This window comes from Monopterus albus, unplaced genomic scaffold (assembly GCF_001952655.1).
Source record: "Monopterus albus unplaced genomic scaffold, M_albus_1.0 scaffold19.1, whole genome shotgun sequence".
NCBI lineage: Eukaryota > Metazoa > Chordata > Actinopteri > Synbranchiformes > Synbranchidae > Monopterus > Monopterus albus.
Genome location: NW_018127899.1, coordinates 956,788 through 981,401, shown reverse-complemented (window position 1 = coordinate 981,401; position 24,614 = coordinate 956,788). Strand labels below are relative to the sequence as shown.

Sequence of the window (24,614 nt, the reverse complement as noted above, 5' to 3'; positions counted from 1 at the left end):
CCTCTCTCTCCCTATGCTTCTATATGCCACCATTACACATCACTAACTTTGTGTCTCCTCTCTCCCGTAGTGTGTCCTCTCTCTCTCCCTGTACCTTTCTGCAGGTTGCCCTGGCCCTGGAGCTCTACATCTCTGACGAGCAGTCACCAGCCACATCGACCTGATCAGTGTTTGATTGCTGTGTCTTGTTGCTCTTCTTCTTTTCTCTCTCCTCTATCCACTCACCCCAACCGGTCGAGGCAGAAGGCCGCCCACCAAGAGCCGGGGTCTGTCGGAGGTTTCTTCCATTAAAGGGAGTTTTTCCTCCCCACTGTCGCCAAGTGCTTGCTCAAGGGGGATTTGTTGGGTTTTCCCCATGTAATAATATTGATAACAGTAAGGTCTAGACCTTACTTTGTGAAGTGTCCTGAGATGACTTTTGTTGTGATTTGGCGCTATACAAATAAAATTTGATTTGATTTCAAATCAGTAACTCAATCTTGAATCATGTGCACACCCTTCAGCAATACAAGTGCACCTAGGGTCCCTCCGTGATGCGGGCCACTACCATTAAGTATTTGTTTGCAGTGATGTTTTAAATTCATTACTGAATAATTGAGCTTGTTTCAGAAAATCTGTCCTCGAGAACCAGCAGAGAGGGAATTCTGGTCGTTCCTTCAGGTGAAGAGGAGCGGCTCACATTTCCTCCACAATGCTGCCTTTAATCTTGTTCCACTGGGTTGAAATGTGAGTCACAGTTCAGTGAATATTTAGTCACACTGGGAGCTCTTGCAATCCTTCAAATTATTGGGTATGAAATATTCAGACCTTGCCTCTGTGGGGACTGAGCAGACACACAGCAGGAACCTCGACCACTGATTGGGTGAGAGTTTCCCTTTAGCTCATATTGTAACTCTGCATTCACCTTTCACACTGACAAGGCTGACATTAATGTATACCCTTCACACCCTTCAAGCATGTAATTATGGTGCAGGCAGTTAGGAAATACAGTAATTAGCAGTTTAGAGAGTGGATCATTGTAACTGAGCAAACCGTTATCCATTACCTGTGATAAAAAAAACAACACTGAAACAATTGGAGCCTGAAATTGTGGGGTTCTGTCTGACCTTTTAAAATGGAATTATCTATACATGACGCTTGGATATAGGTTTATGTGTATCTTATGTATCTTATAAATGTTCCTTTAATAGCGATATTTGGGTATTAACTATTTCAAAAAGATAAAGTGCACAGAGTATTAGCTTTGCCAGTTGGCAAGAAAATCTTAGAAGCAGCATCTCATAACTGCACCCAAGATAGAAGAAATAGAGAGCTTTTAACGCATCGCATGTAGCTTTAGACATCTATAATCAAACATACAAACAGCAGTTTAACTGACAACTTAAAAAAAAAAAATATCCATCCGTTATTTATCCCACTTATCCTGTAGAGCATCGCAGGGAGGGTTGGAACCAATCCTAACTGATACTGGCTGAGAGGCGTGGTCCACCCCGGACAGGTTGCCAGTCTGTCACAAGGCCAACACACAGAGACAGACAACCACTCACTCTCACAGCCACTTAACCTAAACTGCATGTCTTTGTACCCACACAGGCATGGGGAGAATATTTAGACTCCTCACAGAGAGGCCCTGGTCTTCTGCGAAGCTCAAGCCCAGAACCTTCTTGCCGTGAGGCGACTGTTCTAACCACTACACCACCATGCTGCCAGAGTAAGTGCTTATTAAAATATTTTTAACCCTTTGCAACCCCTGAAGCAAGAGTATTTCACTTCACTCTCAATATATAGAAATCATTAACAGCCCTGGAAGTGGTGAAGGGTTTTCACATTCAGTCAGAGCTTCTGCAGAAAGGTGAGATAATACATCTGAAATCAGTGGTTCCCAAACCTGTTGGCTTCTGAGAAACTCAATTTGTAACCTACTGTCACCGGTTACAGACTCTACGCCTATGCATTTGGCCACATCAACCAGAGTTTTTAGTTTTAGTTTTTAGAAGCCTGGTGGTAAAACTGTATTTTTTCATAAGGGAAAACAACTAACATTAGAAAAACATATGAAAAATGTCTGTCCTGACCCCAAGTTGGGACCCAGTGGCATAAATAAAGCCACCAGGCTGAATCCAGCCATTCTAGCATTTTAGATCATTGTAAAACACCAGGACAACAGCTAGACATTTTATTTTTCCTTTTCTTTGGGTTGATGACAAACCACTTGACAACAAAAAGGATTAATCATAGCTAACATGAGTAGGATATTGCCCATGTCCTCCTGCATCCTAACATGACACTTTTTTCCATAGAAATGCAGCAGTATTGTGGTTGCCTTTACCTGTATCCCACATACTGCAGTAAAGAAAAAGTGAGTCTAAAAATGTTGCATTTGCACCAGCTGTCAAGAGCTCAGGCTGTCAGTGCAGCCTGTTCACTAATGGTAGAAATAGGCAGCAAGTGGCAGGTTTGCCAGCATTTAAAATAGTGTTCTTGTGTGTTTTAGATGCTGAAGCACCCCTTGTTTCCAAAAAGTAACTCATTCAAATTCTTCATTCATTTGTGCATCCACCTATTCATTCAGTCAGGGCCTCAAGGTTAGTGTGTCAGGAGGCAGGTAGGTGAGGATACTTGCTGTGGCATTGTCTGCAGACATCATTCATCCAGGACTGTTCACTCTGCCTCCTACTCTGTAGCGCTGCTGCTGAATAGCTTCACCTCCATGGCACTGTGTCCTTGTTTACTTTTGTGCCAGTCATTTAGATTACAGCACCATTTTTTATTCTTGCCATGAGATATTAAAGCTCATTGTCATCCATTCTGCAGCAGCCATTTGCTGCCATTATTACTTCCTCTGAGTGACATAACCCATCACAGTAAGCATAAAGCTGCTGTTTTTGTTGGGTTGGACTTTGTGTTTTTATCGTGAGTGTCTTCATAATCAAGTGCTGCATTATATTTCCCGTCAATGGCCTGTCAGCCACAAAGAAATGGAAGTCTTCTGGAGGAAACGGTGCCTCATAAATGTGTCGCCTTGCATACTCAGTTGTCACACTTTAGTCTTTTTATTTGGGCTCTCTTTGTTAACTGAAGCAGCTACAACAATGACAGATGAGCAAAATCTAACAACTAATGCTTAATGAATCAGTATGGGGGGGGGTGGGTGCAAATTGAACATAATGAATCACTAAAATAAATGTGTTGTAACCAGCAGACTTTGCCTGTTTGCTGTTGTTCCAGACAGATCTGTATCCAGGGTTTCAGAGGAACCTTAGTCTGAATCCTAATTCTACACCAAAAAATCAAACAGAACACCCAACACAAAAGCTCTAAAAGTGTTGTCACAACAATAAATAATTAAGTCAGATGAATGATTACTGCAAGAGGAATCGATTCCAATTCAAAGTTTCTGACAAGCTAATGGATGGAGGTGAGGTTGGGTCGTGGTGGTGATGTCAAGTGCTGCCGGTTGCTGAAGATGAAGGAAAAAGTCTCACTGCTGTTACCATGATTCACTGCATTCCCTCTGTGATGGGAAATCTCATGATGTATGGACGAGATGAGGGACAATATTGGCTCTTTTACCTTGCACAATCATCACTCTCATTGCATACCTCAAGGTCTGGTTTTAATCAGTTGTTGCATCAGGTTCTGATTTAATGCTATTTTCATTTATCTACAATAGAGTAGGTACTCAGAACCTTAACCAGTAGCACAAGTACAAAAATACTGTATAACAAGTAAAAGTTGTAAAACCTTTCTTCCCATAAATAAACATACATAAGCATTATCTACTAAGATTAACATATTAAAAATACAAATTCTGCAGAAATTGGCTCTTTAAATTGATGTATTATTTTGTTGGATTGTTAATATTGATGTACTGGTGTGTAAGCAGCTAATTTATGTTGTAACCGGGCAGTTTAAACTGACGACAGTGGGACTGGGTCACCTCGAATGTTCACAAGGTAAATCTGAGGGGTCGTGGAGTGATTAGTGAGCTCAGACATTAGAAGAAGCTGTTCTGTTACACAAATCTAACAATTTAAACAACTAATCTCAACTAATATTGGGGAGTTTTCATTTCTAAAACATTTGGTCTGAAGCCCCAACTGATGCTTTTTTAAGGGGTGACAAGTCACATAGGCTCGAGAACACTGATTTGCTCTTTAACAATGCATTGTACAGTTTTTTTATAAGCATGTCTGAGATGTTTAAAACTCTGATTCACTTGTCAGTGACATGACTCAGACCAGAACATCACATTAGACTTGGCCACTCATGTTTGTAACTGTGGCTATTATTCATTCACTATCTGGCTGCGAGGCTTGTCATGCCCCAAGTTGTCATAGCTCTAACTTTGTTTGGCAGCTAGATCTGATGAGATCCTCTTTCTAGTACGTCCCAGATGGAGAAGATAGTAATTTGCATGTGTTATCAGCTAGACAAGACGAGGCTTTGTCAAGCTGCTTAAGAAACTTCACTCTGTCTCTCCTCAAACTCCTCCTCTTACTTCTGTATTTGTGATAGTCTAAAGTGTCATCTGTTGATGTCAAATTGCTCTCAGAGCAACTTGAACTTTTAACAGATAATTAAGACTTGTTCTGACACATTCACAGCTGATTTCACAGGCAGGAAAACCATTTTCATATGGCAGAGAGAAGGTCATGGGGCGCAAAGCCAAGTGACCGGTCACCTGTGGATGTCTTTGAGCAGGACTTTGCATCTCCTCATCAATTTTTTATTGATTTTGTCATTTATCCATGAATTAGTTTTGCTTGTCTCTCCAAAGCACACACCAAACCCCAGATCTATGATTGTATTCACTCATTGTATCAATAGTCACTTGATTGTCAGCCGTCATCATTGGCTGCTAATGATTCCAGGGTATTTGCTGCCCAGAGAAGCTGACAGGAACGTTTGCCCTTAATGAAGTCACTTCTGAGAGAAGATTGTTGAAATGTCATTCAATAGCCAACTTCCCAAGACAAAATACAGTAAATAATGGTTTAATCAGGCGTGTGGAGGATATCAAGGCGTCGATAGGTCTGCTGGTCACTGAAGCATGCTAACAATTGCTAATTAGCTCTAAACACATTATAACTGAGGTTATTTTGCTGATTGGTTTTGCAAACATAAACCAAAGTAGTGGAGAAATTATGGCCTGGTGATGGAGCTAGTAGAAAAATGAAAGGATCACAAATAGCATTAATTCTCTGGGGACAGTTGTACAGATATCACTGTACAGTCCTTCTATAAATGTGCAAACCTACTACTATCAAATCCCACAAAACCTCATGTGAATACTCCAAACACTGATAACAATGTAAGTAACTGTGCTTTTACACAGAAAAAATGATCAGCTAGTAAAATAACTGTACAACGATTATTTTATAACAGTGTTTATAAAGGCGTGTTAAAGCACCAGCTTCCTCCAACACATACACTGTTTGTTTGTTGTCTCTGTTCTCCAGGTTTTATTTTTTTCCAGGAAAAAAGGAACATGGATAAAAACCTGTTCACAGACTGAGAAGTACATAAATACATCTCTCAAGACCAAGCAGTAAAAAGGCTATAATGGTGCAAATCACAGATTTAGCTCAGGGTCTCCAGCAAGGAAAATGTGTCCACCAAATTTCAACCAAGTTAAATTGCTTGCTTTTGAGTCTGATAAACAGGCCAGCACACAGAGAGCCATATAAAACTCACAAGTAAAAACTAAGTAGAAGGGAAATAAGATGATTCCTGATTGTGACAGATGCTGTGGATCCCATTAAGAGCAGTAAAGATGTTCCAGAATTTCCTCTTCATGTCGACGCTGCTACACTTGAAACAGGCTAATGCTTACAGGAGTATCATAACAGCAGGGACTCTGTGTTGACGTATGGCATTACATGGTGTGATCTAAATGATTTAGGATGCCTGCATTTGAAAACAGCTGCAGCCTATACATGACAATACTGAGAGACGCCTTCAGCACAAGCACTGCACCTCTCTGCCATTAATCTGTTTTGTTCATGCCGAATTTGAACTAATATCACAGGAGAACATGAACCTTAGAACATGAACGAGAATATATGTAATCTACATTTTAAGGGGCTTGACGGCTCATTATAATTTCAAATTGGCAACTTGACTCCTGGCCCTCTTTTGATACAGAACTCATCATTAAAGGCTACATCCACTCAAAATTCACAGACTCTCATGTTCTGCTTTAATTTAGATTTTTGCCTCTTATACAGTGCAGTACAATTTCACTTTTAAATGTCATCTTATACATTTTCCTGCTGCTGCTACATGTAAAAAAGTTCAAAACCACATTGAGTAGTGCTGATAATGAAGACAAAATTAAAAAGGCTGAGGGATTTCTGTGTGCATGTGGGCTGAGACAGGATTAAATTTGAGTGAAAACGTTAAATCTCATTATTTTCATGACAGGAATCTCTGTACAATTGGCCTTGTGGAGCTATTGTGCCTTTCTTGTTTGCTCCATCTCCGCTCAAGGTGAATCCATATGTTGCGTGAGAGATGAGGGGGAGTCACCTACTGTTGAGGTTTAATTGTTGCCATCAGCAGGATTGATAACAGATTATTGAGCCTTATGAACTTACTTCCAAAAGAGCCTCTCTGGATACTATTAAGGATTAATTTTTCCTCTTCCTTTTTCTCTTTGGATGCCAGAGTGCTTCAGAACATTACAAAAACATCACAGCGGACTAGGATAAGGCTGTTTCCATATGCTGTTCATTTTATTTGAGACATACAGATCCCTTAGGCTAGACTGTTTTTCCACAGCGTAAAGCTAAAATGGAACATGGTCTCTCCAGAGTGGGTAAATCTGAAATCGCTGGCCTCATGTTTTAGTGTGAAAGATGACACAGCCCTGCTCAGATGTGGTTTGGGGTTTGATAGCAGTAAATATACAAGGACAGTTTTCTTTTGCTTCTAAAACTTAAATATCAGCTCCATTGATTTTGCAAAGCAGATGTTGTGATTCATCTACTACTTGCTTTTTGGATTTTTGGTATAAGTAAAGTCCTATTGGTAATTAGTGCAATTGTGTTTTATCCTACAGAGATTGTACAGGGGCTTCAGTGTGAATTGAGAGCTGTACAAAAGGGCCCTGAAAGCATTTATGTGTTGTATTATACAGATCAGTGCTTCTAGGTGTAGCTGGTTAAATGTGGACTGAATTGTGCAGCTGTGGTGGGATGTGTTTCCTCTTTAAGGCAGACAATCCGAAGAGAGAGAGAGAGGGAGAGAGGTGGTGGGGGTAGAGGGAGGGGGAGAGAGAAGTGAGAGCCAATAAGAGGCAGTGGGTGCAGACACACTGTTTGTGACACCTTGTGGAAGAGAGTGAGGGGGTGGCAGAGATGGAGAGAGAGCGGGGCACTGCTGGATAGACAGAGAGAGAGAGAGAGATCAATGTAAGGAGGAGACAGGAGGAGAAATGAGAGATAGCAGCGCTGCAGCAATATCAACCACCCTGCTTGTTTTTGCAACGGGTGTTTATTCCACTTTCTCTGAGAGCCGGTTATCTTCCATCTGCGTGAGTCAAGGAAGTGATTTAGGTGAGTGGATCGGCACAGAGCGGCGGCAAAAAGCCACAGATCTGCTTGCATGCTGTGGACAGGTGAGCTCAGTCTGAATATCTCTGGGTAAATTTGTCACAGTTTCTTATTTATTTGTGTTTTCTTTTCTGTGTCATGGCAGGAGAAACAAACTTCTACAGACTTTGAGCCTTTTTCAGTTTGCCTCCCCTGCTCATTTCCCCCTCAACCCACTTTTCTCCTCTCAGTCAAAGGGTAGTTTGCGCTCACGCAGGCTGTACAGCAGGACTGTGTAAAGTGTGGAAGGCATGCTAGCAGGAGGAGAATTTAGCTTCTCTGCATTGACAGGCAAGCTCATTGGAGTCAAAGGCTGGAACAGAATCAGATGGAGATGAGTCAAATCTCTGCTTGAGGGATTAGGAGGGTAACAGCAGCAGCGATTATAGTCATTCATATGAGAGCGGGGAAATAAAGATAATCCTGCACAATAAGTGCTGGCTGCTTGTCAGATTTTACACAGCTTTTTTTTTGTTTGTTTGTTTGTTGCTTTGGTTTTCCTGTATGTCAGGATGAACGGGGAACTGGATCCTCAGCTGTATGATGACCGAGGTGTGTGGTCTGTGGCTGTTGAAAATGTACAGTAGAAGGCAGGTGATGAGTTGCAGTTCGAGGTTCAGCCCGTCTAAGTGACAGCTGTGCTCTGTCACAGCTTTCATCATGATGCAAGCTGGTAAACTGCAGATCAGCTTGTGACACAAATCTCCATCCCCTCAGCAACGTGAGGATAACCTGCCTTCATCTCACGGCTGCAGTCGAGTGATTTACTGTCGCTCTCTGTCAGCGCAGGTGTGTTTGTGTGGGGTTTGACCTGTAATGCCACCTAATGGTATCATTAGTTTCCAACAAGACACTGTCGCCCAAATACATCCACTTGTAATATGACAGCTGTTATTAATGTTAGCTGTCCTCATGACCCCTATCAAAACTACTACAGGCTGAGGGGCTGGACAAGAATTAATGGATGCCTTAACATTAGAAATTACATTTATTGCAAGCTAGATTTACTCTTAGCGAGGACCTCCATCACTCTGTAAAGGATAGCTCCAGAGGATATTTTTATCTTTGTTGGCCGGCTACAGAATCATCCTCAGCACAGACCATGACTGAATGTACAAAATATTCGGGTCATCTCCCTGTTATTGATCATCAGCCCTTTTCTCTACACCCTTGTTGTCTTGCAGCTCAAAATTCCTCTTCAGCGATTTGTCTGCTTCTCTTTATCATGCATCCCTTCTGTTCTGATGACTATAGATTTAATACAGGGAATCAATAAAGGAAAATGGCTTTTACCTGAATTGACCTGCATGTGCTTCTTCTTGGAAAGTGAAGGTGTCTCAGCATATGGTGTGTTTTTAAATTCAGCGTAGTGCTTCTTAGTGCTGCCTTTATCGCCTTCTTTAAATTCAAGACATGATATTAAAGTTTCAGTATCACAGCTGGGTGAAATAGCTCGTGTTCAAGGATCAATAAACAGGCAGAAACAATGTGAGTGGGATGCAATACAGCTAGTAAACAAATTTAACAACCTGTGCAGAGGCAGGCGCAATAACCAGTGAGCAAGAACTGTTTTAAAACTATTGAGCAAGCACAGAACTTAATTGGACAGATAAAAATTTTAGAGTGTGCAGAAGCCACTGAAGTGTGATTTCGTATGAACCTACCTCAAAAACTCTCACCCAGAGATTGTGCAGATTTGACGATGGCAAGGAAAATAAGCCACATTGCTTACATCTACAGATTCAGATCATCTAGTTATAAACAGGAATCAGGCTTTACATGCTATCACGTTTTTTTGTGGCCAATTCATATCAAATATGATATGTCAGCTGGGATTGGCTCCAGCCCCCCCACAACCCTATTCAGGAATAAGCGGTATAGATAATGGATGGTATTGCTATTCATTCTTAATATGCAGTATGTGGAGAACATTTACTGCCATTGTGCTGCATTTATTTTCCAACACTATACAACTGTAGCAACATATTTTGGGTATTTTAATACTGTACCTTTATTACTATCTTGATAGTAGACATATAAAATGGCATTTGATCGGGGATGCCACAGTTCATTGTCAGCCACCAGGAGAAATCGTGGTAACCTAATGTTCGGCTCTAAAGCAGCATTTCACTATGCTCTCTGGGTGAAATTTTTAAGTGTGTTGCACTTCTGATCACACCCAGCATCAGTGATGTGTGTGATCGTTGGATGTGGCCAAAAGTGTGCTTATTGCACCCAATAGTGACATTGATGTGTACCTGCATAGACTGTATGTAAAATATGGACAAAGCATCACAACGTCCATTTAGCTCATGTTCCATCGGCTAACATGGAAGGAACAGGATTTAGGACCTATACTGCAACCAGCCACCAGGGGGCGATTGACTGGCTATGGCTTCACTTTTGGGAGCTGTTATGGTGTCCATATTTTATACAGTCTACACTTCTGCACCACTGTAGCAAAGTGATAAGTTAAGCCAGAGGATGTCAGCAAAGACAGGATTGTTAGCTGATGTTAAATTGGTTGTTACACGTTAAAGTGGTCTTTAAATTGGCAAAAACATCAACAGTGACTTGAGGAACAAGACACAACGTGTATATTTTTTCACTATTAAAGCACAGTCACAGTGTTTCCCAAACCAAAGTGTTATACTCACTATGCAAATCCTGCCTCTGATGTTAAAGTCCTACATTCTGTACAATCCAGTCCAGCCTCCTCCATGCAATCCTTTGTTTATTTATTACAGTTATATTTTCTTTAAAACATTTTTAGCCAAATCAAAGTAGAAGGATGAAACAGTGTTGCAGAGTAAGCGCTGATCAAATTTCTTGTTAGTTAACCTCCAAACGAATCACGTTCTAGGATATATAAAATTTTCAGGTGTGTCTTCCAACTGGCAAAACTGTTATGTACTTCCTAGTTAGTAATGAGAAGCCCAGACAAAAGGCAGCGTTCACATTCACAGTTACTGTATATGAATAAGTCAGTTTAAAAACTGGTCAAAAAGAACGTCAGATCTCTGAAAATACCCATCAATATTGGAACAATTGCCCGTGTGTTTTCTTGTTTTTTGGCCTTGACTAGGCTGTCCCCTTTTCAGCTTTCCCTTTGACTAAATAAAGTGTGAAAAATATGGAAGGTGGGTGGACTGCCTACTTTTAAACAAGCAAGCAGAGTCTACACAGCCATCTGCTCGCACACGGATTTTCTTTTAATCAAGGCTGCAGCCTCGCAAGAACTGGACTCTCTCTCACTCCTGCAATTTAGCATCTTGTATTAAGAGGGAGCAGAACACACAGCATAAGATGTTAGTTACATCAAATCCAAGTGGAAATCCAAGCGTGGCTTTGGCTCCAAAAACAGATGCTGCGTTTGACAAATTAGACTTTAGATTTTCTACAGGTCACTCAGTGTCAACGCTCAACAACTATTTCCTCTCTTAGTTTTCAGAATCTTTCTAACTTATTGAACAGCATAAAAAGTGTATGTTAGAACAATTAACAGCACTTAAATATAGTATATTTAAGCATTTAAAGACTTAAGAGTATCTTCAGGTCCCGTATTACTGTAAAGCGCAATTATATTTCTTATGCAGTTTAATAATGGAGATCACTGTATATGGAGTTATTTTATATTTTGTCTCTTGTATGCATACTTTATTAAAAAACAATGACTGGCAGCACCAAATAAAATCAAATCAAGATACAGTCTTGTCAAACGTTAACACAATATGTGCAGTGTGATGCATGGTGGCACAATCTTGAGGCTGTGTGCAAAAAAGAATAATAAGAAGAATATTGGTTAAAATTAGATTTAGAAAAATAACTGATAGAAGGGATGGAAACTCAAAGGTAATGTCTAAATATATGCAATGGAAATATTCAAATGCAGATTTGGATATGGGCAGGGAGTGTTTAGGTGGTCTGTACAGTTTCTTAGTGAATAAAAATGTAAAATATTCATATGTTGTAAGCCTCAATGTAAAATAACATTTTCTACACACTCAAGTGTATCTGTATGTTTTAAATGAGAGAATGTAGCTCAAAACAGGAATTAACAAGGTAACACTGTTTTAGAGACATTGATAATGAGCCTGGTTTTTTTTTGTCTGTGCAAACACAGATGTAGTGTTTTGGAAAAGAGCGTTTTCATTAGAGGATGCTCTGTTTGTGAGAGTCTGATGCTTCAGTCTCACTGAACACACAGTCCTTTGCTGCAAATGGCCAGACAGTTCATTTGAGGATGTGTGGGTGAAAATGCATTACAGTCTTTTGAATTATAAAACAAATGCGTCATCGTATATTGTTTTTCTTTGCTCTTTCTGTTGCGTTTTCTTTTCAGGCCATCTTATTTGATGTTTAAAGATCCATGCCAGTCCACAGGGCAACCAGAGGAAACCTTCCCACAGACAACACAGGACCTGTTCTCCTCAGCAGGCAGGTGAGAGTCTCTGATTGTCAGAGCTCGTAGTTTGTTTTTAGGATGGTGTTAAAAATGCTTCAGTATTAGGAATGTGACACATGTTTTGTCAAATTAGTTGAGATAATATATTTGATCACTAATGTCTCTTTTCACCAGAGCAGCTGTATGGTGACTTTTACAAAAATGTGACACTTCTCAGCTTTAATTGTGTGAAGAAGCTACGTATTGTGTTAAAATGACGAGTTATGCATCAGAACAAGTGCAAAGGAAGAGAAGCAGAGATTCATTTAGTCACCCGACTGGACAGAATCTCTTTATTGACTTTTGATCTACTGTGATTCTGTCTTGACGGGTCAAACACCTTTTTAGAAAACACCTAAAACACACCCCAAAAGCAAGGTTACAGAATATTACACACAAATAATAGTTCAACAACCATGGACAGAGAAAATAGGCCCCCACCGTTTCTATATAGAACCATTAGTTGTTTTGTGCATCTTTATAGCAGTTCTGCATCTCTTTATGATAGTACTGAATCTTTTTGTGATTGTTTTGTCTCTTTTTGGTAGTTTTGCATTATATATGTCTCTGGGGTGGATTTGCATCTCTTTGTGGTAATTTTGTAACCCTCCGTGGTCTTGTTGAATCCACTTTTCATTGACTTGCTTCTATTTGTAGTCTCTGAGTTCTGTGATTTTCAAACAAGAAATATTACCTGTCACTTTATACAGAAGCTCTGGCCCAGGCCCCCCGACGTCTTGGGCCCCCGGGCCTGTGCCCTTTCGGCCCGTTCAGTAATACATCCATGACAACAGCCTTACCTATTAAAAAGTTTCCCATGGTTTTGAACACTGATCTGCTGTGGAGAGACCCCAGTGTACGTGTGCATTAAAGATCCATCTGACCAGCTGCTCCTGGCTCAGGACAGCATGATCCAAACTGTGTTATTAAGCAGCAAAAATCACAGCTACAAGAGAGATGTTTAAACATAAATAAACTTTAATTGATACTTATAGAGAAAATGCAGTCAGTGCAGAGGCTGTGCTGTGTGTTTACAGAACAAACTGTGTTGACATCTGCTGTACTGACGTGCCCTGTAGTAAGAATTCTAATCAATATCTGATTGCTCCACGGTCTGATCTTGACCTTTGAGTACCCTGAAAAAAAGAAAGTAGAAGGATTCTGTGTTAATATCAAGAGATTAAAATTTCACCTTCTCTCATCAGTCTCTGATGTTTCTCCATAAAGTGTCCATGTTTAAGTTAGATTTACACCTAGGTGATGACACAGTAGGTTTCACAGGTTGGGAGGATGCTTTTTTGAAATCACAAAACAGCCACCATGAGGATGTCACACATGATACCAGTTCATTCATACAGGATACACTTCCAGCACCAAATGTAAACAAGATATGACATCGAATCTGTATGAAAATAATGTACATAACTTGACTGAAAAGTAACAGGGAGAAGAAAATCCTATATTACCTGATGATACAAATATTACCTATTCGTACGCATGCATTGCATTCTGGTCTGTTGAGGCTTTTAATGGCAGGTCTCTCTGCCTTTGTTATGATGCAGTTTAAGCTCTATACAGAAGAGCAAGCAAGTAAAGCATGACAACTTTTTCTCTTCACATTTTGTTTTTTTACTTTGATAAAATGTAGCTTCATATCTGCAACTGCACTTTCCACCAAGTTGGTTTCTCAGTTATCGCTAATTTACAGACAGGTTTAGTCCTGACTGCAGCTTCCTCCCAGCTGATGTGCTCAGGCTTGTTGTGATCTATGTCAGACCATTCCTGATTAATCCTCATAGGAAATAACAGCTGCCCTCACGACCCGGTCCCGGATAAGCGGAGGAAAATGGATGGATGGATGGATGGATGGAAATAACAGCTGCCTATCTGTCTTTCTTTGGTGGCATGATCTCATCTCAGGCCATTTCTCACTCTTTATTATTTAGCCACACATGAAGAGCTCCGTTCCAAGAGGAGGCACAAAATGATGAGCCACTTGTGGTCCAGTGCATGAGGTAGCCAAGGGTAAAAAAACACTTATTTTCTGAAGTACCTACAAAAATAGAAATAGCCCACCTTCATTTATTCTACTGTTCATCTTAGCTTTGACTCTTTTGTGTATTAATCCACACCTGGTCCTCACAATACTAAAAACAGTTTTAGCAACATTTGTGAAAGTTACATTGTCCACCCGTTTCAGAAAATTGCAGAACCTTTTTTAAAAATGTAAATATTTGTAAACTATTTTTAGAGATGTGTTTTCTTTAGGAAGCAGGTAGGGCTGAATGTCACAGAAAGAGTAGGGAGGTTGGAAAGTAGATGGATGTAGATTTAGGTTTTTTTGTGGGATTTCACTTCACTCATTCTGCCTGACAGTGTATTCATGTTAGCCAGTTGTTTTTGGCGTAAACGCTGCGGTAGTACTTGTTAAGAGCAACTGGTTTAATATTTTTGAAGAGATTGCTGTTCTAAGTTGACTTAACATTTTGACTGTGACATTTTTCTGTCCCTGTTATTCATGACTGCAGCTGTAGTAGGTGATCAGCCAACTATGACATGCCAGTTCTTAGTCCTGTCTAAAAGTCTTGGTTCATTATCAGTGGTTGCTTTGGCAGCGGCTGAAGTTTGTGGATTCCTGCCTGTTCAGCTTTGTTGACTTACAGGATCATCTATATTTTAGAGATACTGAATGAGTGGGGCTGCTTCTTCTTACCTTATAATATCTTATGAACTGTTCAGTCTGTAAAAAGTCAGAAAACAGTGAAAAGTAACGATGTCTTCAGATTTGTTGTGTTCTTCGTCTGACAGTATTCTGTTTACAGTAATAAAAATCTGACAAAAGCGGCAAATCCTCACATTTAAGAAGCCACAATTTAGCATTTTTGCTTCTGCAGTTATCAAAATGGTTCTTTAATAATTTTCTGTAACTGAGTAATAGATTGATCCACTAATCATTTAACTACTAAGCTCAGATTTGAATGCATTTTAATGTGGAAATCCAGCGTGTCTTCCTGCCTGTTGTAGACTGGTTTAAAAGGCTTCAGACTGTGCACAGAGTCTGTGTGAACTTTTATCTCGAAGTGCAAGATGAGGGTCAAAACAAAGCGAGCAACCTCAGCAATACTTCTGTTATCTCCGGTATGTTAGCTTTTTTTTTTCACTTGTGTTTCAAAGCGTTTGATCTCCCTCCCTCTAACTTTTGACAACTTAGAAGAGCAAAGCCTACAGCCATCCCACAAGGCTTAATTATCCTTCCAACTGATAACAGTCTGGTAAGAGGGGAGGACAGGAAGAGAACTGGAATTAAGCACAGACAGAGATAGTGGGATTAGATTGTGTGATATTACCTGGCCTCCGATCAAAAGACTGTGTTGGCAGGCGGAGCACACAATCCTCTCGATTTCTCTTGTCAGAGCCAAAAAACCGCTGGTGCTGTGTGGCTCTGTGGGCAGACCAAGACATTGCTGACCGGCCTGTTCTCAATCAAAACACTCATACACTGTGTAAATACAGATGAAGACTTTCATCAAATTGCACAGCCTCACAGGTCTGAAGCAGGGTACGTTTTCATAGCAGCATTGCTGTTCATTAAAAAAAAAAATTCTCTGCACTTTTTGTTTTAATAACTAAGTCCATTCTTACATTTTGCTAAATATTACTTGAATTCTCTGTGGATGTTTTAGTCAACTAAGACATTGTTTTGTACAAATGTTCTTGTTTCTTTTCTGACATGTAAAGTAATTAGGATTTTTTTTCAAGGACTTTTTAACAGGTGTAGTTTTATCTAGTTATTAGTGGGTGTTCAGGCCGACTGCAGTAAAATGCACAAGCGGCTGCATTGGCCAAGTGGGGGGGGGGTTAGGGTTAGGTTTAGGTTTGCAGGTGTGTTGTGATGAGTCAATGTGAGTGGCGTAATTCACATTTCCAGCCTGTGAGTTTGGTTAGTTGTGCTGCAACCCTAACTAATGAAGACACATGATGGCATGTTTTTAACTGTGGCCCAAATCTGAGAGTGAATAGCAGTGAATGCTCATGCTAACATGGCAAAGAAAAGAGTCTTCTTCATGTGGCGATCGTCCCTCATATGTGATTTGCAGCACCTTTGCTGGATGATGTTACTGTCCGGTGCCACAAAACATGAACCAGATCCACCTTTTTCACTGCACAGGGCTGCTTCGTGCTGCCAGAGCCACCTACGGTGCCGGTGCTGTCTGCAGTCCAATAAATTTCGTTCCACTTCATGATTGTGTCCCACTTGTTGTTGATTCTTCACAAAAAATTACAGTTTTATATCTTTATGTTTGAAGCCTGAAATGTGGCAAAAGGTCGCAAAGTTCAAGGGGGCCGAATACTTTCACAAGGCACTGTATGTGTTAAGTTAAATGTTTTTGAAAGATATTTTGATTGTTTTCTCTTGTATCTTATTGCATGTAAGCAGAAGACATGATATGACAAGAGACAGTGGTGCTGAAGGCATTTGAACTGTGAGGACACAACCAAGACAGCCGTTGTTTCCTTCTTTCAGTTTTTGTTTAGAAGACACTTAAACCTTATTAAAGCAAAAAAAACTAAATTTAATATGCAGGAGCTTCTCACTCTGATAAGAACAGTCCATCAAAACACATATAAATAAATCCTGCTTTCAAAAATGGGAAGCTCACGGTTCAGTCAGGCACACCTCTATGTCTTTTTTGAAAAAGAGATGATGAACTCTGCCCGCTTCTTCTTATTGACAGAAGAATTGTCTGATGTGGGCGCAGATGTAGCTGATTAAAAACATATATAAAACCTAGTAGAAAGTGTTGTTTGCAACCCTGTTTTGTAGGTAGAACAAATAGACATTTTTAACAGTGTGTGCTTTTACCTTTAGCATTTATTGTGTTTTTAAAGGGCCTAAACAACACATCTGAGTGTTTAAACCCAGAGAGGAGCTACAGCAGTCGTCTGTGAGGTTGTTTTGTTCAGAATTATACATCACTTTGACAAGGTTTGGCTTGAAAAGCTTCAAGTTTATCCTTTAACAGAGATATCACGACACTAAGCTGCTTAACAGACAGAAAAAGCAGCGACTTACGTTTGACAGTGATAATCCTGTCCCAAAAAGGCATAAAGCAACATTATCAAGAATTCATAATATTCACTTGTTATGTCATCATAATTGATATTTCTGGTGTTTGGATAAGTGTGAGGCACTGGATGGGTTAATACCATAGCGAGCAGTCAGTCTTGCAGTGTGAGGCTGCTCCACACTGAAGGTTGTGTTTTAGAGACATATCAAATTATGACATATGATGATATCAGATACGAGAAGAGGTGAGCGTCTCTGTCTGATGATTCTGATTTCCACTTTCAGGCTTGTGGGGCAAAAGTAATTATGTCAAAGTCATGCAGGGCTGGGGGATGATACACTGACCAGCCACTTTATTAGGTACACCTGTACGATTGTATGCAATTCAATTCAACACTTCCACTTTAACATTTGTGTTTGTGAAGCTCAAAACATTTCAGTTTTTAGTGAAATTGTCATAAATGTATAAATTATATTATTAATAATATGTTTATTATTACAGAACTACATTATATTCCGAATAATGGTAATTAGCATCATCAAGTAAATATGATAATAATCATTAATTAGAGGAAATTTTGCATCGCACTTTAATCTAAATCCAATAGCAAGAGATTAACATTTCTGCCAGAAAAGAAACTACACAAAACAAAGTAACAGTCAAACTGTACCAATACATGTAAATAAATAATAAGCACTAATAAAACTGTTTATAATGAGCAATAACCAAATCAGTCTCTTAACAGTTCAGTAATCACTAAGTGGGCCATGAATTTGAAGGACAATCAGATGAGATCTTATCAAACCTCCGTTGATTTCAGCGACCTGGTGAACCGAGATAAGCACATGAGTCAGATTCCCAACACATGCTCTGTGCTGCACTTATGACCGTGATTCAGATCAGGGATTATTTCACCAATTAGCAGGGATATGCTCCTCTGCTTTGACACAAACTGAAGCCTGTCAGTGATTGGATCAGTGAGTGTTTGACATTCAGTGCTTGCTTTTACCCCTCTATTTGCAAATCCCAGAGATGATTTCATCACAGACTCCCTCTGCCCGCCGGTGAGCTCTCAAATGCTGCTTTCTTCTATTCCATTTCTCCCCCGCAGGTGTACTACTGTAGTAGTTCTGGTACTGTGTCATCATCCTTTTGTTTTTCATTAGAATACTGAGCACTGCGACATGTGTGGTTTTCATGTTTGCTCTTCAGTTGTGATGTAGGGGGTGGTGGCAGTGGTGTGCTAAGCTCCCAGAGGCAGCTTAACATAAACTAAAGTGTCAGTATCTCTACCAAATGACTTTTGCACCTCTAAGCTACTATAGGTGACACAGCGGCCTCCTCTCTACCTGGACTTTGTCGCCCCAAAGCAAAAATGGCTAACTTCCTCGTTTGCTACAGTTGCTTTGTCACTTAAAATGTCATTTGTTTTGTGACATTTGCTGAAACACTTTGCTGTTTTTCAATAAAAGGAAAATTTATGCAGTCACCACTCTTTATTCTTATCCTGTCATAATTTCAAAAGGTATTGTGAAACAGGCTTCATGGCCACTTCCTGGTGATATAGTTGGAAATGTTTGATGTTCCAAAGTTTGAGGGGAACCTGAGTGCATCTCTGAAGCCATGTCATTTGGCCTTCAGGTTCAATTAAAAACACAGATTTTACAGGCTGCATGCTTCCGAGGATTCAGTCTTCGAACTGACACAGCTACAGCTGTCAGTGCACATGACACAACATTGCTCATGTTTAACTGCCTAGCCAGTTTGTGAAGTTTTATACCAAAGAGGGAGCAAAAAGGTGAGGTCACAGGTGACACCTCCTCTTGCCCTTCATCGGTACGCTCTCACCAGTCACTGTGGTGACATATAGCTGAGCGTCTCTTCAGCCACACAGTCTCTACCTCTCATCCTCGGCAATGTCCCTGGGCGTACCAGAGAGATGGTGGACATTGTGTCCACCATGGCACTGTACAGTTTTAGTGTAGTGATGGAGATGATGTAGTGGAAATAAGTGAAGCTGTGCAAAGTAAAACATAACAGCACAGGGTAATTTCAAAGTAACTTATTGCAGCCTTAGACTGGTTTCCTCTGCCAGCTTTACCAGGCGTGCATAATATATAGCACATTATGCTTAAACTGACAGACTGTAGGTTTGGTAATTGTTCAGTGATTTTTTTTGTTGTTGTTGTTGCTTTGAGTTGTTGTTTGTAAGATGATGTGAAGTCTGAGATGCTGCAATGTTTAAAGTGTCCCAGCAGGCATCCTCACAAAGTACACGGCTCCTCAAATCTTAATAAGCCTGTCTCCTCTGACGGCAGCAGCTCTGCCAGACATCCCCGCCTTTGGAGGGCCCGGCTTCACAGTCTCCTGACAGAACCTTTTGATTATGCTGGATGGCGCCAACATCCAACAAAAAGCATCAGAGAGTTATTTTCCACTAGCACAGAATCTCCTCATTCTGGAGAAGCAACTTGAATGTGGAGGAAATTAAACTCCCAGCACACTTTAAAGAGATTATGATGGGAATTACTCTTTAAAATTATTGCTCTTGTGCCAGATCTGTTGGTGGGACATAACATTTAAGACCTGAACTAGATGATAAATGTCAGATATATTAATGCAAATATCCTTTTGTAATAGACACCAAGCAGTATTTTTGAGTGATGATATAATGCAACTGGCCTTTATATGTTTAATATTGAATTGTAATGTAATAGCATAAAGGAATAAGAGACTCATGGTGTGAGTCTTCTCAGTAGTAGAAATAGTGCTCATAGTGCATCATTAGTTACAAATACGTCACACTTGTAAAATATGAATCACCAGTAACAGTATGATTAAATTTATCTTAATAAAATGTCTCAGCATGTTTAGATGCACAGCGTGGTTTTATTTTTATTATTATTGCATTTTAGTAAGTGGGTATTTTCTGCTCTTGGCTAAATGCTTACTGGCTAGAAAATGTTGCCTTTCTTTTGTTTCCTTCTCCTATGTCTTCTCCAGGGTTTGCCTTGAAAAGATGGCAAATTGTCTGTTAATCCCCCATTAAAATATGAGAGACATAGTATCACTGTGGACCAGGCAAAAGCATGACATCAGCATCTTTATACAGGAAAGGTTTCAGCTCAAACTCCACAATAGAAATGAGAAACTGCTTTTATGAAACAATGTACACCATTCATTATAATCTCAGTGAGAAGTGGGGTTTGATTTAACCTTCTACATGCATGTAGAGGTCCAATGAATATGGTAGCTAAGGAAAAAGAGGGGTATGAGTAGAGTACTGACTTCAAGAACAAAATTAGAATTGATCTGGTGCACAGGGGGGAGAAGGTTTACACTTCCTGCAGTGAATTGTTATGCTGCTAGTCAGAGTAAACCTCTGGGAGAGTCAGCCTCTCATTATTCTTCTAGGCAGGCATGCTGTCCCCAGGTTGGAAATGAGAATGACTTCAGATGGCTTAAAAAGTCTTAACTGATGAAGCTCAGCTCAGTGCAGGGGTCCTTCACTGGTGTCACATTCTCTCCTCATCAAAGCAGTTTCACAGTTAAAAAAAATGCCATGGAACGAGCTGCTGCTGCTTTCAGCCAAGAGAAAAACTCAGCAAACAAAATGAAAAACAATGTTTTCTTCCAGCACACTTTAAAGACTGAAAGATAAATGGGGACACTGAGCATTGTCCCCATTTATAATAAAACAAAATCCCACTCAGCAAAATGTCTTTTTAATGCAGATGGCAATTCTAATGGTATAACTTACATTTGTCTTCTGGAGGAGGGAAACTTACAGCCAACAGTCATGCATTAACTGACAGATAATGGATTAATCCAATCCAGTACAATCCAATTCAGTCAGTTTCTGTCAAAATAGATCAAAGGTCATGTGACATTTTCATGTAAACTACCATTAAAGCGTTTGCAGTCACCTCCTTTTTTCCAGTCGTTACTGACTGGACTTGAGCTGTCATAATACAAAGTGAAAGAATGGAGGTGATGTCAAACTTTTGAACTATGTGTATGTAAAGGCTCATTCTATATTATCTGGAAGCTGGAGGTATGAACATTAATGGCATGGCTTCTTGAAATTATAAACTGTTCATTTTATTGTCAATAATGATGGTGATGCCTCATGATGGTAGTCTGGTCGAAGGCCTCAGACAGGTTTTTGACAGGGAAACACTAAGATGTCAAAAATATTAGATGGAATGGTTTTATAAAATAATATTTAAAATTGAGCTTAAAAGTTTATTCTTGACATCTTAAAATCAACAACTGAGCAAACTCAATTCACTGAGGAAGACAATGAGAATGAAAGCAAAAGATAAAGCTTAGTGGATCTTTAGTTGAGGTTTGTTTTATTTTTGTTTGTTTGTTCCGGGTTTGAGCCCCGGCCGACCCAGGGCCTTTCTATGTGGAGTCTGCATGTTCTCCCTGTGCCTGCGTGGGTTCTTTCCGGGTACTCCAGCTTCCTCCCACAGTCCAAAGACATGCAGCTTAGGTTGACTGGAGACTCTAAATTGCCCGTAGGAGTGAGTGTGTGTGCGTGTGGTTGTTTGTCTACTTATTGGCCCTGTGATAGACTGGCATTGTCAGCTGGGATAGGCTCCGGTGACCATACTCAGGAATAAGCAGTACAGATAATGGATGGATGGATGCTTATAGATAAATGACTGGGTGATTTTGCCTGGTTCTGTAAAGCCATCGGTGACATACTGTGGGACCTCCTAGCTGTCTGTCTCACTGTCACCACTGACCATACTGTCCAGCCAACTGCTCAGGTCCTGAAGTTGAATGTGCTGCCCTCTCTGTCCTGTGTATACTCAGTTTCCTTTATGAACCTCTGTGTATAAAACCTCCCCATTTTTTAATTAGCTTGACTCACAGCTTGTAAAAAATAAGCTTAAGAGTGAATGTACAAGCCTACAAAGTCAATATTACAGGCACTAAAATATTTCCAAGCATGCCTTTTTGAATAATATAATAGTCCATAATATAAAGTGACCCATTAAAGATCCACAAGAATAACACTGGATATGCAAACAGACACAACAAGACAGGAGAAAACAGGACAGTCTGAACAGGCGGTGACAAGTTGGAGTCAGGAAGCGCTGCCAGTCTGAGTAAAAGTGAAGTGGTAAACGATTATAGCATTAGTCATCAATTGGTGGTTATTTCCATCAAACTGAGATATTAGAGAAAACACGTGTGGGTTGCACACTACACTACACAAAGCTGTGATGAAACAGGACGCCTTCCAAGAGCAGGTCGGCCTCGCTTGTCTGACTGATGAGCATTCAGGGAAACATCATTTTGAACTTGCGGTGCTCGCCAGAGGATTTATTAGCATTCCATTATGTTCACCGTATAGTAACTCTTGGCAGGCAGCTGAGCAATGAGAGTTTTGTTGTTGTAACATTCACAACATGGGCTTTTGGGCTCTGTCCCAAATTGCTGCTCCTACCTTATTTCTTAGATCAATGTTCATGTGTCTGTTTGGATGTGATAAATATCTGAGATTAGTATGAGCTGACAGCAATGTCAAGAAGGTAAGAAAAGCCTCCACACTTTCACTGCTGTTGGTGAATGCATGTCAAGTAATAGACGGATGGATAGCACAGTGAAATGAATCTAAATTCTGAAATTCCGACTCCACGTTGTGGATGAATTATATGAAAGCTGTGTTGGATTAGTTCTGCTTTTAAAATGCAAGGGGCCGCACTGGTGTGGGCATGTGAAAGGGCAAGAAATACAAAGAGTCAGATGATGTGTGTTAAACAAACCAGCAGCTGAACAAAACTAGAAAATCACTGCATGAGAGGAGAGCAGTTCGAGAAAGTCCCTTCAGCCTCTCGCTGTAGTATCCACGAGTTCACCCATTTAGTTCAGTTTCTCCTTGTGTTTCTCCTCGATGACCTCCTTCTTCTTCCACAACCAAAAGACCAAGAGCAGAGAACGGCAGCGTCATTTACAGCTTCTTATCAGACAGATTCTCAATTAGAATCAGATATAAACAGCAGCTGTTTTGAACAAGAGGTGTTTTGTTTACAGATTGTATTTCTAGTCTAGCTCTTCTTCTTTCTCTTTCTAAATGGTGAATACAGATGTCGCCACCTGCTGGTAGGGGGAGTTATTTCTGTCACACAGGTGCATAACGTACATGCTAGTCACCCGTTAGCTGTAGTCGTTGTGGTGTGTTCAAGTCTCACTTTTTTGACTGGCCAGGACAAAGGAGACACGACAGTCAGCCTACATTGCTGCTAGTTCTTTCATGTTGCGTTGGTGGGACTCTTCCCTAAGAGAACACACTATTCCTAACATCAGTTACCGTATACGTGACCACAGCTTCATTATAACAGAAATGATTTGAAGCTTTGTTTTGGCAATGCCAAAAGAAGCTATTTATTAAGTTGAAACATTGCTGCTTTATCAAACTTGCTGGGAGCTCAGTGCAATGTGCAGATCTCCTGTTTGTTTGTTTTTTGTCAAAGCATTGTTTCTACTATGTGAAGCTTTTGCTGCAGATGTATTTCTCATAATGTTTTTGCACATCTAACACAAACATTAAGAAGCAATTTGACCAGTACTCATTCTCTCATTTGAACATTCAGCTTCTTGTCACATGTAGATGACATGCTCCTCTCTGTATCTTGATGCTGTTCAAATCGTCACTTTCTCTAACACATCTGAATCGGAACACAGCCAGCTTTAGTGTGAATCGAGCTCAATTATCATGTCTCTGTATTGTCGTCTCTTGGAAAAAATAATTGGCAAAATGTAAGCACCTGAGTGAGCTTCAGAGCAGAGCTTTGTGTGCTCTGATGCCTCTCCCTCCGCTCTCTCTCTCTCTTTAGAGCTGTGGGATGATTTCACAGTCAGTGGTACCATTTCAGAGTTGCAAAGATTCGGGGCGTTTCAATGCCATTCTGTCACTGATGTTTCCAGTACACTCATCACCATGGAGACCAACATCTTCTCCCCCATACTCCACAGCATCTCTAAATCTCTGTTTTCAATACATACACCTCAAAAACTAGTGGCACACTGGCTGCACCCTTGTTTTTTTTACTGCTGTCTGCTTCGACACAAGAGCTGAGAGAAAGTGATGGTCTCTGAGAATATTAAATGACTTCTGTGATTCCCTCTTAAGCAGTTTCAGTTCAGATGTGAGTTCTCAGTTTCCCCCTGCAGGCGGATAGCACCTATTTTGCATTAATACAGTGCACGTCATCATGCGTCCAGAGTGACAAATGCCGCGCGTCTCACCTTGGGACATTGCTGGCTTCTCACAGGAGGGTTGTTTGTTATTGAAAATGTGGTTCAGACTAGTCTGACACTTCCCGGCGCCCCCCCAGTGCTTTCTCCCTGATAGAAATTTATTATTGGCAAGTTGTTGGTGATATCGCATACTTTCAGCCTATTGCCCCGCAGCAAGTGAAACGCAATAACAGGAGAATTGATTATATGTGGACCACAGAGCAGCACTCAGAAAATGTGTTTACTGTAGTT

The 24,614-nt window shown here is 40.3% G+C and overlaps 2 protein-coding genes across 4 annotated transcripts in view; both read left to right on the top strand.

The window, feature by feature from the left end:
- LOC109956383 (BLOC-1-related complex subunit 5) overlaps positions 1 to 1,697 on the top strand; it is a 33,030-nt gene extending 31,333 nt beyond the window's left edge. Inside the window, exon 6 of the transcript XR_002274397.1 lies at positions 1,594 to 1,697. The gene's annotated coding sequence lies outside the window, so the exon portion shown is untranslated. The remainder of the gene's footprint in view (positions 1 to 1,593) is intronic.
- The window catches only part of LOC109956382 (alpha-1,3-mannosyl-glycoprotein 4-beta-N-acetylglucosaminyltransferase C-like), a 49,980-nt gene that overhangs the window by 12,879 nt on the left and 12,487 nt on the right, over positions 1 to 24,614 (top strand). Inside the window, exons 1-2 of one of the 3 annotated variants that reach the window (XM_020593438.1) lie at positions 7,374 to 7,559; positions 11,938 to 12,036. The gene's annotated coding sequence lies outside the window, so the exon portion shown is untranslated. Of the gene's footprint in view, positions 1 to 7,373; positions 7,622 to 11,937; positions 12,037 to 24,614 lie in introns of those variants that run through there. The other 2 variants (XM_020593437.1, XM_020593439.1) reach the window with 2 other exon arrangements.